Here is an 18,764-nt window from a genome sequence, read left to right as displayed (position 1 = left end):
CACTGTGTAGTACATAATTAGTCCTTGATGTAGTGTTCAACGATTCATTAGTTAAGTATAACACCCAGTGCTCATCACAGCACGTGCCCTCCTCAATACCCATCACCCTGTTACCCCCTCCCCCCACCCCACAGGTAATTATTTAAATTACAACTGAGGTATGGCTAGATACTGACCCAGGTCCAGAAGGACAGGGAGCTTCTCTGAAGAATCTGGGAGAATTCTCAGAGAACTCCACTGAAGTGTTAACCAGATGAGAGAGGGTGAAAATGAGAGACATTCTGGGCAGAGGAAAGAGCATTTGCAAAGATTCTGAGGTGAGAATGGAAATTATACACAGAAGAACTGAGGTTGCTGATAGGAGTAAAGCTGGAAACAGTAATAGCTCATCTCGGCAGCATGCCTACTGTACGCATGAACTCACAGTCCTCCCCAGCACTGGACCCAGGCAGTGTTACTTGAATTCTACAGCTAAGGACACAAAAAAGCTTAGGGAGGTCAACTTGTCCAAGGTCTCAAAGCTGGAAGGTGGCAAGCCAGGGTTTGGTCTAGGCAGTCTGCTGCCCGGGTCCTTATTCTGGACTGTAAGCCATAAGAACTTCCCAGGAGCAGGTGAACGTGGAGCTTTCCTCACGTTCAAGATTCATTCCGTCAACTTTCATTTTCCACAGAATGGCATCAGGAAATAGAGATGTATTAGAATAGCTTCAGTCTCATTCCCAGAGTCTTGATAAATATACGGTTCCTGGTTGGAACCTATTTCGTTAGGAAATATTACACGGAATTTTTTTTTTTTTAAGATTTTATTTATTTATTTGACAGAGAGAGACACAGTGAGAGAGGGAACACAAGCAGGGGGAGTGGGAGAGGGAGAAGCAGGCTTCCAGCGGAGCAGGGAGCCCGATGCGGGACTCGATCCCAGGACCCTGGGATCATGACCTGAGCCGAAGGCAGACGCTTAACGACTGAGCCACCCAGGTGCCCCCAGAACTTTTTTATTACAAAAATGTTCATAGAAGTCCATATGTTAATATAACAAATGCCTGTGAGCCCATTAACCAAGATAACCATATCTTCTCAGGGATTTTTTTTTAAAATACACATTTATGTTCCCCTCCCTATCCCTATTCCTCTTCTCCCAGGGTCAACCACTATCATGAATTTGATAGAGAGCCAGTCCACTTTTTATTCACAGGCATACGTATGCATGCACACACATTCATAAACATTATATGGTATATGATATTGTTCTAAGTAATGTTTAACATTTACATAACAAATATATAATATTCTGAAATTTGTGTTTTTCACTCTACACTTCAGGTTTTGAGTTCCATCCATATTGCTTCGATGCAGAAAGGTCTGGCTCATTCTTTTCAAGTTCTGTAGAATAGTCTATTGACCAAATATATCACAAAGTTACCCATTCCCTACTAGCAGACATTTAGGTTGCTTTCAGAGGATTGCTTATCTAAATGCCATTTTGGAGCCAAATCTCTTCTTTTTTTTTTTTTTTTCAGATAAAATACTTTACTGAGACAGTGAATCTTACACATTGCTAGAAATACTTTAAAATTGAAATTTCTGGGGCGCCTGCGTGGCTCAGTTGGTTAAGCGTCTACCCTCGGCTCAGGTCATGATCTCAGGGTCCTGGGATGGAGCCCTGCATTGGGCTTCCTGCTCAGCAGGGAGCCTGCTTCTCTCTCTCTCTCTCTCTGCCCTGCCCCACTGCTCATTCTCTCTCTCTCAAATAAATAAATAAAACCTTAAAAAAATACAATAACATTGAAATTTCCATTTTAAATAGGGTTTTTCTCTAAAGAAATAAATCTTTGATAATTCAAATCATAGAGAAATACCTAGATAATTAAAATACTATGACTCTGAAAAGGGGAAGTTAACAGTATTTTAAATGAGAAAGTAAATTTCTAGTTAAGTTGAATCTATACTAATCCTGTTGAAAACAAAACATACTGAAGAGAAAGTAGGTGCAGAAAATAGTCTGTATCTTACAACCACTTTCTCTTTCTGGGCACACCATACTCCACACTTGGCAGAAAAATCAGAGCATTTGAGCAAGCAGATAAACAAAACAAACATTTCTCTGGAATGCTTTGTTCTGTGCTTTGGTCAGAAGATAATCCAAGACACAACCACACAGAAAGATAACCAAATTTTTCTTTAGAATGTCAAGTGCCTACTACGTGGCAGAGTCAATGTTTGATAAAGCAGACAATTAAAAAAAGCAATAAAATTATCCTGAAGTTGTTAGACCTATATAAACAGTGTGACTAAGAACAATCATCAATTTATATTAATGGAACTTTTTAACTCAAGGACACTGTAGCAAGTTTTATTACAACGTGTAGACTTGAGAAATCAACTCTACAAATCCGTGAAGACCCATCTATGGGATTCCTATACTTTTAACACTGTTTTCTATAAAGAAGATTTCTGGGAAAGCCTCAAAAGGCAGATGTTTTAAAATATGGATAACTGTTTACTAATGGCTGCATTCTTCACACTATAACATAACTTTGTCCAGAAAATGCAAAAGGGAATATGAAGAAGGGCATTTGTCTTCAGAAGGAAAGGGAAGTAAAGTCTCCTAGCAGATTTCCAAAGAAGTGTACACCATCCCCACATAGGTAAATAGAAAAAGAAATCTGGGTTTCCAATGAAAGAAGTAACTCTATCACATTGGGGGTCCCAATGGAGTCAGACTGTGTGGCCCCATTTTCACACAACAAGCCAAATGTTTTAGCATGTTCCATAGGCAAGCCAAGGAGATATCACTTCTAGATCCCTGGACTCCAGCCCAAGAAATCCTCCTGAGCTTAGGAAAACCCTTCCAGGCTTCCGCGGTAGCCCTGACCCAACTGAAATTTATCCTACCAGCAGTTCAATAACATAACCAGCCAAGAGGGAGCAGCTTCATCATCCACTCATCCATCTGTCCATCCATCACAGATATTTATTACCCAGATATCCCATGGCACGAGATCTCAGAGTGTAAGGGGTATCTGAGCCAAGAAAGCAAGTCCATACATTCACACATTTAAACACAGACAAACATACCAAACATAACCTTCTGCCTCATTCTAACCTCTTACCTACAAAGTGCATTTTATTAGTTTTCAATGCATAATGTGTATTGTACAGAATACACGATTAGCTCCAAATTTATGACTTTTTTTTTTGTATTCCACCTCAAAGTGCAAAACAGAAATAGAAACAAATAGTATAAACAGTAGGAACAAGAAGTTGAGACTCAGCGTGAGAATAAGGCACCACAAATAGACCAGAAACCAAAAGTAGGATCACTTGGACTTTTGAAACTTCCCCCCACCACGTCTGGTGAAGACTCCCCAGAGTTGGCAGCAGTAAGTACTGACTTCTGGACAGAACGGAAGGCGTATATGCTACAGACATATGAGGCTAAGGGGAAGAGTCTGTGCTAGCAGCATTTATGTCAAAAGCCACCAGCGACTCCCTGGGCCCCAAAGCAAGGGCACAAAAGAGGAACACAGGAAGTGGCCCAAGTCCGTGGAGTCACCCTGGGAACCTTACAACAGTACGGTCCTTGTGGTTCCCTAACACCAGAAACTCAGCCCGGAACAAAAAATAGATAAGTTGTAAGGCAAACTAAAACTAATCCTTTGCTAAAGAAAGTACTCTGTCATCCAATATGTTCTGCATACTTCCTTACTACTTACTAAAGCCTAACTGTTGGACAGCTTTTTGATCTGAGGCCTTTTTTATTTTCTCAAATGAGAACTGGTCTTTGATATACCTAAGGTCAGCAAAATGAAACCTTTATTTATAGCATGGCATACTGTTTGAAAATAGAGATTTCACTTAAAGAATAAAGCTTGGGTTTTTTTTTTTCCTATCAAAGATGATTTGGACCAGAAGAACTGGGGAAAACTGGATGGAGGATGTGGCCCCAGTCTGGGTGCGGTAGGATGGGTAAGAACAACTCAGCAAAGACCCAATAGGCAATGATGGGAAGGCACAGAGGGCTGATGTGCAGGGCTTTGGTCTGGGGTATGTCAGGAAACCAAATTGACTCCGTTTGAAAGCACTAGTGAAGAAATAAAGAAAAAGCCATATAATGGTAATGAAACCTCTGTCCTTCTATGGGGCACATCACGGATGCGGAGCAACCAGGAGCAAGACAGAGCACTCCGTGAGCCAGTTCACACAAGAGCAGCTTGGACGGGATGTAGCTAGGGTAATTCCTGTACCAAGGGCCAGGTGCACTCCGGGAGGAGGGGTCAGGGCACCAGGCCCACTGCAGACCCTCTATATTCGTTTCCCAGGGCTGCAAGCACAAAGTGCCACAAATAGGGTGGCTTCTGACAACAGAAGTTTATTGTCTCATAGTTCTGGAGGCTAGAAGTCCAACATCAAGGTGTCAGCAGGGCCGTGCTCCCTCTAAAACCTGTAGGGGAGAATCCTTCCTTGCTTCTTTCTAGCTTCTGGGGGTTGCTCACACTCCTTGGCACTCCTCAGGTTATAGATGTATCACTCCAATCCACCATCTTCACGTGGTGTTATCCCTGTGTCTCTGTCTTCACATGGATGCTTCTTACAAGGACACCAGTCATACTGGACGAGTTGCCTATCCTTCTCCAGCATGACCTCATCTTAACTAACTGCATCTGAAATGACCCTTTTTCCAAATAAGGTCACAAACCTCAGGTACTGGGATTTAGGACTTCAACATGTCTTTTTTGAGGGCCACAATTCAACCTAGAACACTCTTCCTGAAATGCCCAGTCCTCACCCTCAACCAGAAGGACTCTGATGCTCTAGAGCTATTTAGAATACCTGGATGTTAATTCAAATTAAAGAGAAACAGAAAAAAAATTACCATATGGCGGTGACAGTCAGAACAGTGGTTACGTGTAAGGAGGGAAGCGGTGACAGGGGGAGCCCACGGGGCACTCCTGGAGACCAGGCAATGCGCTAGCTCTTCATCTAGAGGCAGGTTACATAGGTGGGCTCACTGGGAAGAAATGTAGCAAACTACACTTGTATGGTTTTGTACTCCTCTGCATGTCCAATATATTTCCATGGAAACTTTACTTAAAAAAAACTAGAGAAATTGGAGCTGTCCAAGAAATAGAGGTCTGAGCAACCTAAGGAGAACCTCAGAGAGGGGCATTGTCTGGGAGAAGCCACAACCCAAGCGTGAGCCGCTTGAGTGGCCAGTTTACCTGAGATGTTCAATTCCTAGGAGCAGGTATGTAACAAGAAATGCTCAAATAATTTACTTAAGATGAGAAAAATGTGAAGGCCAAGGAATACATATATTTGAACTGGCAGATTGGCAACTTCTATATATGGGTGACAATTAAAAATTATGTTTGATAAGCAGAAACCCATTGTAAGTCATAAGGATACATTCTCCCCTCAACAGTGCTGCAAACATGCTAGGGCACTTTGTGCTTGGCCCTCTGTTTTCCTACCCTCCTTGCAGACCTCTCCCACACATTCCATTTTCAGGCTAATTACAGTTCAAGTAAGTTCCAGTGTTTTTTCTTCCACATCTCATTCTTCTCTGGGAATTTTAAACTCTTGTGGTTAGGGTGTTCTGGGTCCAATTGCTTAATCTCCAAGCAAGAGAAATCAACACCAAAGGACAGAGTTAAAATACTGGACACCACTCAGACTTAGCAGAAAACCTATTTTTGGGGTAAAAACATAGCATATAATTATAGAAAATGAAGCTATGAACAGAAGCACTTGGCTTTCTATTGTGTAAAATGTATTAAGGAGATACCAAAAGTTTCAAGGCTATGAATTTGTAGGGATCCTGCTGACTGTTCTTCCTGGATGTCTCTGTCCCACTGAAGCCCATCCCTATTCTCAAATTGCAAATAGAATCCCATGTTTCAGAAGTCTCGAATGACATTTAATATTTCTATGTTTGAAATACTTGGGTTATTAAAAATGAGAGCTCTAACATCAATCATACATCACCATTACTAATGTTTTCATCATTTTCTCATGAAAGCAGCAAATGGAAGAGATGTATTCCATGCCACATGTAAAATTCAAGTCCAATGTTAGAAGCAATGTGAAGAATTTGCCTATTATAAATTGTCCATATAGACCTTCATTCCCCAAGTACATAACCCCTTAGGGAGATGTAACCATCATAGGCCATATGTCTCTGAGTCTGACTGAGCTGCCTATTATGTTCTCTCCCGTGGCATCTCCTAAGATACTTGACTCTGAACATTATAGTCTAAAAGCACTAACCTTTGCACAGTTCTTAGTCATTCTCAACACTGTTTCATGCTTCAGCACCTTTGACCATGCTGTTTGCGCTTTCTGGAATGTTCTCCTCACCTTCCAGACCTTCCTCCCCCCCACCCCCCCCCAGCCCCGCCATAGCTCAGAATCATCTTCTGTATTCTGCTCTTCAAGGAGGACTTCACTTTCTACCTTCACTCTGCATTTGGATGAGGATAGAGGAGAGTCTAAGAAAGAAATAATATGTAAAGCTGTTTCAAGAATAAGGCCAACTATACTTTTTAAATCATCTAAAAAAAATTCAGGCTAAAAGATGTTAAGATTTTTAGTGGGCATCCAAATAGAGCAGTTTTTACTTCTTAACCCTAGTTTATTGTGAAAAACTCCTAGTGCTATTCAACCAACAGACTTTCATCCCCAATTCCACGCAAAGCCCATATGCCTGCATGTGCGTGCACGCGGGGGCACGTGCGTGTGCGCACACACACACACACACACTGCATTTCTCCATATGACCCAGATCCCTATATAATAAATAGCACAGCACCTGGCACATCATAGGTGCCCAAACATTTGTTCCTGTTCACCGAAGAATAAAGAAATACAACAACACGAGCACATTAATAAAGTCCAAAGTGAAGCCCGGTGCTAAGATGAAACAGACTTAAGGGAAAATTAGAGCTTCATGATGTCAAGCAGGAAGTTTTTCTGGAGAAAGTTAATTTTTAATGATTTGAGGGAGGATAGAGTTATAACAATAGCTATCATCATAGAGTTATAACCATAATAATGGCAAGTAATACAGATTAAATGATATTTGGCAGAAACTACACTGACCCATTTATATGTTTTCTTTTATTGCAATAATGTGATGTGGCCATTATGCTGAGTTTATAAATAAGGAAAGTGATGCTCAGAGTCATTAGGCAACTTATGCAGAGTCATGCAGTTATAAGCCATGAAGCTAGAAAATGAACACAGGTTATCATCTGGTCTGGATGGGGAAGGGTGGAGTGGGGAGGGGGAAGGCATGATGTATCAACAGAACATCTCAAGTTAAAGCACTGAAAGGCTTTCAGTAACTACGGATTCAAATGGGAGAGTAAAATGAAAGGTAGCATCATGAGATAACAGAAAACTTCAAAGACCAGTTGGAGAAATTCTCTGGATTTTTGAGTAGAAAAAAATTTCCATAATGAAAACCATGCTTAGAGGATGTTACCATAAAAGTACATGGACAGGAATATTGGTGGTCATAGGTAGAGAGCTTAGGTAGAAGATTTTGTATAAGAATATGATTGTATAGTGGTGCCTGGGTGGCTCAGTCACTTGAGCATCTCTGCCTTCGACTCAGGTCATGATCCCAGGGTCCTGGGATCGAGCCCCGCATCGGGCTCCCTGCTCAGTAGAGAGCCTGCTTCTCCCTCTGCCTCTCTGCCTACTTGTGCTTTCTATCTCTCTGTCAAATAAATAAATAAAATTGTAAAAAAAAAAAAAAAGGAATATGATTGCATCATTTTATAGTTAGAGCAGAAGACCCCCTACCCACCAAAGCTGTAAAAACATTTTTTTTTTTTTTTTTTGCAATAGGTGGACCAGATTTGTCCTCCAAACAATTCAGTGCCTGGAAAACATTTATAGGTACTTCATGATCAGAAAGCATACCTCTCTCTTAATATCCTGCTTATCAAAATATCCAATTATTTCTAATTTATTTGTAGCAGAGCTGGAATCAAAGTAATTAGCTAAACTACTTTGACATTTACCTAAAATATTGGCTCCAAATAGCAAAAGTAATTTGAAAGAAGTGTCCTTTATCTCACAAACATCATTTACAACAGAAAGTTCTTTTAACTTTCAGAGTCTATCAGTTAAATAAAATTATAAATTAATTTCTGTTGCTAAAAAGCAATTGAAGATCCTTTCATACCCTAGATGAAGGCCTGGATTATCATCTCATTGCTCTTGTCTAAATGCAACTGGATAACCCATTTTCAACTTGTAAATACAGCTATAAATTATCCATTAAAATATCAGGGAATTTTTTTTTTAAATCTCTACCTTTTTATTCTTTGGTTCCATGCTAAACATAGAAAATGTACACATTCCCTCATCTTTGCCTCCTCTACCCTTTAATACATAAACAACTCTTATATACTAAAAGGTCGCACAATATTTTAATAAAAGCGTTTAATTTTGTTTCATATATCTTTATCTTATTTATTAGTTTATCTTTTTAAACATATTTAATTTTAATAAAAGCAGCACCTTCTGTGGTGCTGACCTAAATATCTGCAAGAGAATATTTTCTTTTTTTTTTTTTTTAAGATTTTATTTATTTATCCGACAGAGAGAGACATAGCGAGAGCAGGATCACAAGCAGGGGGAGAGGGAGAGGGAGAAGCAGGCTTCCCACTGAGCAGGGAGCCCGACGCGGGGCTCGATCCCAGGATCCTGGGATCACGACCTGAGCCGAAGACAGACGCCCAACGACTGAGCCACCTAGGCGCCCCTAGAATATTTTCTAAGAAGAAAATTCCACCAACTGTCAGGCACAAAGGACTAATAACCTCTCTGAGGACCAAAATCTGATGGGGTGGGAGGAGCAGACTCCACAGAAACAGCTCAAAAACAAGAAGGCTGCGTTTATATAGCATTATGTGTTTGTGGGACAGAAAATCTAAAAGGTAGAACCTCTAAATATTTAGAATTTTTAAAATATGAATACAGAATATCTGTATTAACCAAAACGGTGCTCTCAAAGACGACATTCTTCAGGAGAAACTTTGTCACTATGAGTCTCAGCAGGAACCCCCAGCTGGCCCCTCTCATGCACCACAGACTCTCAGTTCTTGCTACCCAGGCTCTTCTTCTCATTCTTCCCAGCTGTGGCAATCTTGATGAAGAGAACTTTTGACCCCCCAGGGCATTTATATGTATCTCATTTAACTAGGTTAAATGATACCTAATAGGAATCTAAGAAAGTTCATAACAAGTGTTGACACTTGAGCAATGCACGTCTTTGCCTACTAAAGTGCCTGAAACTGCGGACTTAAAAAGGTACTAATAAAGAGGGAAATGACTTTGTTATTCACATCTTTGGCACACACACTTATTTCCTCAGTAATATAATCACAGACCTGACTAACCCAACTCAAAGCATCATAAATTATGAATTATGAAGTTCTGAAAGTTTACTGGGGCGCCTGGCTGGCTCAGTTGATTGAACATGCGACTCTTGCTCTTAGGGTCATGAGTTCAAGCCCATGTTTGGCTTAGAGCTTACAAAAGAAAGGAAAGAAAGGAAAGAAAGAAAGAAAGAGAAAAAGAAAGAAAAAAGAGGAAAGTTTACTGTACATGGAAACAAATTTAAGACTATCCATCTGATGACATTTACATACTGGTCTCTTTCTCGTCAACACAAGTACACTATAATATTTTCAAAAAGAAAAAACTTTTCAAAGCCCAAAGAGTTTTAATTAATATATACAAATCCACAGGGATGAATTCATCTTTCACCTGCTTTCTCCAATGGGTAAAGTTTTTGAGATAACAAGTTGATAATCTTAATAGTTACAAAAATGAATCATAATAGTTATAAAGATGTTACAACGGAGCTAATATGTTAACATTGTGAGTCAATCCATGGACAAGGATTAAGTCATTTGGCAAATGTTTGTTCTATCTGTAATGTTCTGGACACTGCACCAGGTACAGAAGACCAGGGCTGAACAGGACAAGATGTAATCGTTGCCTTATCAGATAGAAAGGTATTCCAGATTTGATGCCATCAACCAGAAAAAAAAAGATACAAAAAGCTGAAAGTGAGTTGTTCAAGTTATGTGTATTAGTGACATTAAGTATGTAAGTTAATAAACAGGGCATCTGGATAAAGAATTTCAATAACAATTTTCTCTCTAAGGAGTGTACCAAGCTCCCCCAGAGGGTAATATACTAGTGACGATGAGCTATCCTGGAGTCAAAGGATAATGGCTAAAATGCTGCGGACTTGTTCATTTCTGATAAACCAGTGCTACTATGAGATATCAGCTTGGACATAAGCCTTCATGATTTAAGTATTACTCTAAGATCATCTACAAAGACCAATAGAAATGAAATTTCTCAGGCATAGGATATTCCCAAGACAAATATTACAAGAATCTTGCACATTTCCACTGAAACTGTACTCTAAAAAGGACATAAACCTCCCATAACAGACCATGTAGACATCAGCCTGGGAGAGAAGGAGCAGGTATTCAGGAAAAGGCAAGGCCTTTGGATTACTTAAATTTTCGCCTCTTGTGACAATCATTGTCTTAAAAAAGATATCAATTGCAGTTGAGTTGCCTAATTAACATAATTTTTAGTATCTAGTTTTAGATATCACTAGCCAACCCAGAGACTTCTTAGAGATATCTGGAAGTTCAATCTGGAGAGAGGTTGAGAAATCAGAGCTAGTGATGCAGAGTCTTATGCATGAAGATCAAACTAAGTGAGTATATAGATTTATTTCAGAGGATAAGAGGCCCAGGGTCCAGGGTCCTTTGAGCCCTGCTTCTCTGCATGGATGCCTGTGCCCTGGCCTGGGGTGAGGAAGGAGAAATCATTGATGGTCAATTAACAGAGAGAAGTAAAGCTGACTGAGGGTGAGTGAGTGTGTGTGTGTGAAAGAGAGAGAAAGAGAGAGAGAGACAGGGAGAGGAAGTGAGAGACACAAACAGGAAAGCCCGTGCCCATTGGGTGAAGACTGACTTAATCTCTAATTAGAAATCTCTGGTGGCATCCCATTCTAATGAAAACACAATTCAAGCTCCCTTCCAAGACTTGAAGGCTTCACTTATATAAACTGTCCCCCACTTCCCTCACGGACTGCATCTCCTCCAAACTCCCCTTTTGCACTCCTCTCCATCTACAAGCTCTCCAAACACCCCCAATTCATTCATGCCTCAGGGCCTTTGCAGTTGCTGTCCCCTCTTCCTAGAAAGCCTTTCCTTCTGCTCTTCACTTGACAGTTGCTTCTCATCATTCACATATCAGTGCAAATATCACTTCCTCAGAGAAGCTCTCTGATTGCTCTAAAGAAGCTCCCTCTCTAGCACACCCCGAGGTGTATTGCCTTGTATCTGAAAGATATTTTTTCATTTATTTGTTCCTTGTTTATTGACTCCATTTCTCACAAAACATAAGGTCTGTAAGAGCAGGGGCTCTGTCTATCTTGTTCAACACTGCATGCCCTACCCCCCTACATCGCCCATTATGTAGCAGATACTCAGTAAACATCAGTTGAAACTCAATTCCCACCTTAAGGATGACTATGCAGAAAGTCACCCAGCATTTACCACAAAACCACTCTCTGCTCCCTTGCCGCCCCTACCTTCCACCACAGTGACTGCGACCCACAACCATATCAACTCCGGACCCGCTTCTACATACAACTTGTGGCAGGTCGCTTCCCTTGCAAGAATCTCCAGCTTCCGTGCCACATTTTCATCTGGAGACTTCATTCTCCTCATCTACAGATTTTTCCATTCCCAACCAGATAAAAGTAGGTCTAGGTTTAAAGAATCCTTCAAAGACCAGCATTACATGCTACTAAGCACACTGTGTCTTAGGTATAAGGGCAAAAAGAGAGAATGGGGAAGAGCATCTTTTTACCCAGCTTTTCAGTGTTTGTGATTAAAAAAAAAAAAAAAATTCCCAAGGGCTGGGTGCTTTCCTTCCTCTCTTTCCCAGTGGTCCCAGAAAAGGAAAGCCCCTCCCTGGTCGATGCAGAAGGCTGACAGTAAATGGTAAGCTGGCCACCACCCCCACCCCCAGATGACAAAAAGTCTCCAAGAAGAGGAAGTATGAGCATGGAACAGAGACTCAGGTCCTCCTGCTCCTTACTTTCTTTTACCCTCAAACTCATCCCCAGCATTTTACCCCTTCTTAGCCTGACTGTATCACAGCCAAGTTCCTGATCAAGTCTAAGACCCTACTGCTTATTCAGTGCTGGGAGTCACCATCAGGGGAAAGAACTCCTGCTACCTCACCAGATGAGGGAACAGTGCTTCTGACATCCTAATACAGAACCAGAAACACAGTTTCCTACTGACACGCTGTAGTGTCCAATGCATCCGTTGTATGCTATACATCAAGCTTGCTCCAAATCAAATAATTTTTTATTGAAGCATAATTAACATACAGTCTAATAACAAATGTATTTTTATTTTTAACCCATAAAGGGTTCACCTGGAAATTCTGATGTGTGCTATTTTATCCATTGTAGTTAGAATAAATAGGAGAGGTTCATTTAAACTGTGAGCGTAGGGATGTACCCCTGGGAAGACTTCTTCCAGGCAAGAAGGTTGAATAGGAACTTCAGTAAAAATACATTCAGAATGAAAAGAATTTTTGGAACACAATCCCTTGGAGATAACATATCCTCCTGAATTTGGCCAGACACAGCACACCAAAGTGGCACATCAAAGACACAGAGAAGACAGAACATACCTAACTGACGAAAGTCGGAAGCTATCAGAAGGAAAGGCAAAGCATACAGACCCCCTGTTCAAGACGCCCAGACTGAGGGGCAATTAAGAAAGTATATTCAGATCAGAGGATATATAACTTGAGTGTGTGCAAGACAAAGGTGAAGCATATGCACAAAGAATGGAAGAATCTGTGAGGAATGTGTGCTATGGAGGTTTCCTGGGATGGTGTAAGGCAGAGGTTAAGCAGACTTTCATGTGATCCATTCTAAGTCACTTACGCTGGGACCATCTTAGTTTTTTTTTAACTATAAAATGGAGCTAATTATTCCTGTCTCATACAGTTGGTGGGAAGATTTAATAAAATAACACATGTGAACACACTGGAGATCATAATGGGTGCCACAGGAGTTTTGTGTTTTCCTTACCACCTTGATATGCATCACCTGGAATGTATATTAAATAGCCATCCGGCCCCCAACCCTGGATGGAAGCCAAGTGGTAATCTGCATGGCTAGCAAAGGATGTTTGTCAGAGACATATGGGAAATGTGGCATATTTCACCTGTCTCCTATAGTATTCCACATGATGTGGAACACAGAAGTATCTCCAACAGAAGACAACAGCTGGACACTTACGTTTTGGGTTTGTTTGTTTAACAGTATGTCTTTTAATGGTATTCTTCTGCCAATTACTATCTATTCCTTTCTGATCCTCAAAGATTTTTATGGATTTGGGGCATAAGAACAAATTGAATATTTCCAACAAATCTACTGAAATGTGGTCTCATTTTATTGCATCTTTATAAGGAGACATACAATCTGGGACTGGGACATTCAGGGACTATGGTAAAAGTATCGCTCCAGGAAAGAAGCCCCACTGAGCAAGGAATGAAGATCTCCTCCTCCACATGAACAATTAAGGAAGGCTCAGGAAGCCAGATCAGGGTAATACAATCAGTTTCTGAAAAAGTTTTCTCCTTATAAACCAAAGTTGCCATTATCTAAAGTGTCTCTGAGTCAGGGTGCCTGGGTGGCTCAGTTGCTTAGGCGTCCCACTCTTGATTTCAGCTCAGGTCATGATCTCAGGGTCCAGAGATGGAGCCTGGTGTTGGGCTCTGTGCTCAGCAGGGGGTCTGCTTGAAGATTTTTCTCCCTTTGCCTGTCCCCTCCTTCCCCCATTTTCTCTCTCTAAAATGAACAAATTTAAAAAATAATAATAATAAAGTGTCTCTGAGGCAGCTGGCCTTACTCAGCGGCAACAGATTACAAAACAATCTGTCTCTTTTGCATATCTGGGTGTGAAAAGCAATCCTTCCTGAGAAGAAAAGAAGCTACACAAACCAATTTACAAATGTCAAATCAGCTTGCTTTCAAAAGGAAAATAACCTGGCAGCCTGAGCAGATCTTCCCAAATACTTAACATCTCCGTGTAAATAAAAAGATAGTGTCACCGTCTGCAGTTGGGAGAGGAAGTTTGAAGACCGGAAAGTCAAACATCCAGGCCAGCAGAGCATAGGCAGCCGTCAGAAACCTAAACCTCAGTGTGAAAATGGGGAGAAGAGCCAACGAGGGCAAGGAGTTTCTGGCCTTCCTGCAGTTCCCTTAACTATCCACCTAAGCATAGTACTCGGATGCATGTGACTTGTTTGAGCTTAGAATCTGCGGTTTATGTGGTTTCTGATGGCATCCACGGATGTTATTCTCATCCCTCTCCCACATACAGTTTTTAAATATTACCTTTTAGTAGCGAGCACCTCCCCCCCTACCTCTCTCCCTACCCCTTCTACTGAAGATCCTATAAGAAGGTGTTTGGGGTTTCAGTTTCTAGAAATCGTCTATAGATTTTCTTTTAAGCCAAAATAACAGCACAGAAGAAAGAGGCTGAGCTCTCCAGAGAACCCTAGAGCAAGGGCCTCAAAATGACAAGTTGCTCCTTTGTTATCTTGAAAACTAAAGGCAGCCCAAACCCTGCGAGTTTCTCACCACCGCTCTTCCCTCCCCACCCCCCCCCCCCCAAACTGCCTCGGTGCTTGTTGTGTTAGGTCTAGCTCTACTGTGGCGGGAAGGAGGGTTTGTTGGAAATTTTTCTACGATAAAAGACGAGAACCTTCCAGACCTCTAGCCCCCGTTCGCGAATAGACCCTTTTACAAAACAACGGTGAGCAAGGAGCCCCCACCCTTGCCGGCACGCGAGTGCCCAAGCTCCCCCGAGATTAGAGAAAAGCGGGTCCCAAAGCAGGTCCTCTCGACTCGCAGCGCCCCTCCTCCCGCCCTGGGGATCCGGGCGCCCCGCAGCTCCTCTCCGCGGCGGGTGCCCCGCAGCCCCTAAACCGGGGGGCGGGCTCACGCGAGGGTGCGCGGAGGGGGCTGTCGGTTCAGCGTGCCCCCCACCCGCGACGCTCAGCCTCAGAGGCTGCACAGACCCCAGGCCGCCCCAACCAGGGTGGGGAATTCGGTCTCCCCGATCCCCAGTCTCCCTCACCCGGGCAATGCCAACCCGCAGGGAAGCCGGCGGGAGTGAGTTACCGGCCAAGGCCCAGGAGCGCAGGCTGCAGAAGCGTGCGGGGCTCGGTGGCTGGGGGCCCGCTGCTCTCCGCCCACCGCCGCTCGCTCCAGCCGGCTGCTGCGGCGCCTGCCGCATCGGGCCGCCGAATCCCGAGGCCGGCGGAAACCGGAGGAAGGTGGCCCGGGTCAGGGGCGGCGCGGGCACGATTCCTTCTCCACGGACCAGGCGGGGAAGCCGCGGGAGTCCAAGGCGCCCGCCGGGCCGTGCGCTGCCCTCCACGCCCGGGTCCCGATCCCAGGCGACTGCGCCGAGCGCCTCCGGAGCCGCGGGGAAGCTCCTCCTGCTCGGCTGCTGGCGCCAGACGCGCGGTGACCACGGCCGCCCCCAAGTTCACGAAGGAAGGTGCAATGCAGAGGGAGACTAGGGGTTCCGCGTCCCCGGAGCAGGGAGGCGGGAAAGCAGCCGAGCCCGTACCTTTCGGGCTGGGCGGACACCGGCCGCGCGCCCTTCCCGGGCGTCCCGGACAGGAAAATCACCACGAAGGGAGGGCCGGGGAAAAGCAGCGGGTGGCTTCAGGACAAGGTAGGAGGATCGAGTTCCACAGCCAAGAAGACACTCCCATCCCTCCTCGGTTTGTTTGGAAAGCTGCAGGGGCGAAAGTGTGGCGCGGCCAGGGTACTCCCCTTCCCCGCCGGGCTGGCGGGCAGCAGAAGTAAACACATTTGCTTGGCGCACCGGGGACTCCTGTGACACCAAGTGAGGCAGGAGTTTTGGTCCCTCGCAAAAAGGGAGCGGGTGTTCAGAGCTCCAGAATTCCTGGGCTCCGCCTTTCAAGGACAAACGTGTTGGTCCTTTTTGTCTTTTGGAGGAGGTATTACTTTAGGGAGAAGGAACGAAGGTGGGACGTGCATTTTCTTTCTTGTTAAAGTAGCTCTCTTGAGAAAAGCATAAATGAATAATGTCCTCATACTTGGATGGCTCTGAATACTTTTTATATTTTAGTGTTTGTGAAATAATTCATTGTCTAGCAACATTCAGTTAATAGCTCCAGCCTTTGGACACTGAGCATCGCAATCACGTGCTGTCAAGTGACCCCAGAGGAGCCACAGACTTGGATATAATTCAAAGCGGCAATGTGTCCTGGCTCTGAAACAAAGTCCTTCATCTGTGAGGGACCTGCTGGTATTTGTGTTAATTTTAACAACAGGCCTAGGAGACAGCACTTGTTATTTTCCCGGTTTTACTAATCCAAACACTGAGAGCGTTCAGAAAATGCCTATCTCCTTTCTTTTCTACAAATTGCCTTTGAGGTAACGTACACAAGTTTTGAAATTTTCAAGGTGGCTCCTGAGACATCAGAGTAGTGAACGATGTTTAGGAAATTTGCCCATCTAGGTCAATTTTCCTTGAGATGGTTTTGCTCTTTTTAGTGTCTCCTGAGTTCCTTATTATCCTTCTCTTGTTCATGATCTTCAGAATTAAACCAGTATTATACCTCATCCACTCGGTCCTTCTTAGGATTTTTGGATCTGCAAAGTCATGTGCTAAGGGGAGAGGTCATCTGCTATTCTTAGGTGGCATTTGTGCTGCTTTATAGAAGTGACCAGGAAGGCACTGTTCACCCTAACCTAGTTCAGATTCCACTGGCATGCCTCGTGACCTTGAGCAAGTGCCTTAACCTCGTGTACTTCCTTCGTGTCACCTGTAAAAGTGATATAATACAACCTATCTGCAGGGGTTGTTAGGATTTAAATAGATGATGAGCTAAAGAATTCTTGGCACAGTGCTTGGCCAAAAACCATCAGCTGAGGAAATAAGAATACTACCTCCCAGTCATTGCCCACTGTGAGTCAGTTGCTGCCTATGCATCATATCTGTTCCTCCCATCCATCCTGCAAGCGAGAAGAATCTCATCCTAGAAATGAAGACATAGAGTCAGAAGGTTAAGAAATGTGCCCAAGGTCATACTGCCTACATTGGAGCTGTGATTCAAATGAAAGTGCCTGAGACCAAGATCAGTTTTTCCAGGATAGCTCATGTCTATGTAGTTATGTGGAGCAGGGACTTTTGAGCTGTGTAACATTTTATTTATTTTTTTTCAAATGCAGGATACATTATTGTATGGGCACATGATCACAACTGTGCAAAAATTTTGAATTCCTGTTGAAGGTGATAAAGAATTAAGCAGGGGTTTGTTGACTTCAGGGGACGCGGTAGCAGCCGATGTCTGGGGTGTCGCTATGGGGGCCCGGGGAGGGGGGGCTTCCGCAGCCCGCGTCGGGACTGAGGCGCTGCCATAGGCCCCACCGGATCGCCCCTGCCACCTTTCCGGTTCAGGCACAGGCTCCCCGCACCGCCCTCGGCATGGGGGACCCCGAGGAGGTGGTGCCCGGTTCGGGTGCTGTGTTTACATTTGGAAAAAGTAAATTTGCTGAAAATATTCCCAGCAAATTTTGGTTTAAAAATGATATACCTACATTTCTTTCATGTGGAGATGAACATACTGCTATTGTTACAGGAAATAATAAACTTTACATGTTTGGCAGTAACAACTGGGGCCAGTTAGGATTAGGATCAAAGTACACGCAGCTGGAGGAGATAATGAAGGACAGCTGGGACTTGGTGACACTGACGAGAGAAACTCTTTTCATCTAATTAGTTTTTTTACTTCCCAGCGTAAGATTAAGCAGCTCTCTGCTGGATCCAATACTTCAGCTGCACTAACTGATGACACTTTGTTCCACTTCAGGCTGGGAACCATCCCTTTCCTTTAGACCAGGATATACCAACTGAGTCACCTGACCCCAGCATTGCTGTTTCGTTTTCCTTCATTAACTATGTGTTTATGAAGACATAAAAATTGAAATTTGACTCATGACACAGAGTCCAGTTTTGTGCTTATTTAGAGTTAGATGTAAACACACACGTAGCTGCCATGCTTGCATCTACTCCTGTAGATGTTAAATCGTCATCGTGTGATCTGAACATTATATTTACAGCAGTAATAAAGTTGCTATCAGAAACAGAAATCTACTAGATATGTGTTATCAGAATATGGTCTGGCGGCACCTGGCAGGCTCAGTCGGAAGAGCACGTGACTCTTGATCTTGGAGGGTTGTGAGTTTGAGCCCCACCTTGGGTATAGAGATTACTTAAATAAATAAACTTTAAAAAAAAAAAGAAGAATTAAGCAGGGTGATGGGATTATAGGGTTTTAGCTCTCTCTGGGATAGTGTTTTTGGCAATTGTTTTGGGGAAAATGTTTTCACTCTGTAAATATATGTAATTTATCCTTTGTATAAAAGGTTTATTCTAATAAGGTAGGAGGGGAAGGACCAGGAAGTAGGAGAGGACTCTTGGAAGTTGCAAATTCTTTTAATGGCCCCTGAAATCATAAAATTTAGGCAGTGTACATATAAGGTTGGCCATTTGCTGGGTTTCTTTTGTGCTTATGGATGATGCAGTCTCTTTGTTAAAATCACATTGTTTCTTAGGATATGGCCTCTGTGTCCCTAGGGACAA

General features: G+C 43.1%; 1 protein-coding gene across 4 annotated transcripts in view; it reads right to left on the bottom strand.

Annotated features, from left to right (window-relative positions):
• ST3GAL6 (ST3 beta-galactoside alpha-2,3-sialyltransferase 6) overlaps nucleotides 1–18,320 on the bottom strand; it is a 63,171-nt gene extending 44,851 nt beyond the window's left edge. The window contains exon 1 of one of the 4 annotated variants that reach the window (XM_032406401.1): nucleotides 15,263–18,320. The gene's annotated coding sequence lies outside the window, so the exon portion shown is untranslated. Of the gene's footprint in view, nucleotides 1–15,218 lie in introns of all 4 variants that reach the window. The other 3 variants (XM_032406399.1, XM_032406398.1, XM_032406400.1) reach the window with 3 other exon arrangements.
• Nucleotides 18,321–18,764: the final 444 nt, after the last annotated feature.

The sequence above is a fragment of the Phoca vitulina genome, unplaced genomic scaffold (assembly GCF_004348235.1).
Source record: "Phoca vitulina isolate PV1807 unplaced genomic scaffold, GSC_HSeal_1.0 scaffold8, whole genome shotgun sequence".
Taxonomy (NCBI): Eukaryota; Metazoa; Chordata; class Mammalia; order Carnivora; family Phocidae; genus Phoca; species Phoca vitulina.
Note: the sequence above shows the minus strand (reverse complement) of the source record. Positions and strands in the feature narration are given on the sequence as shown.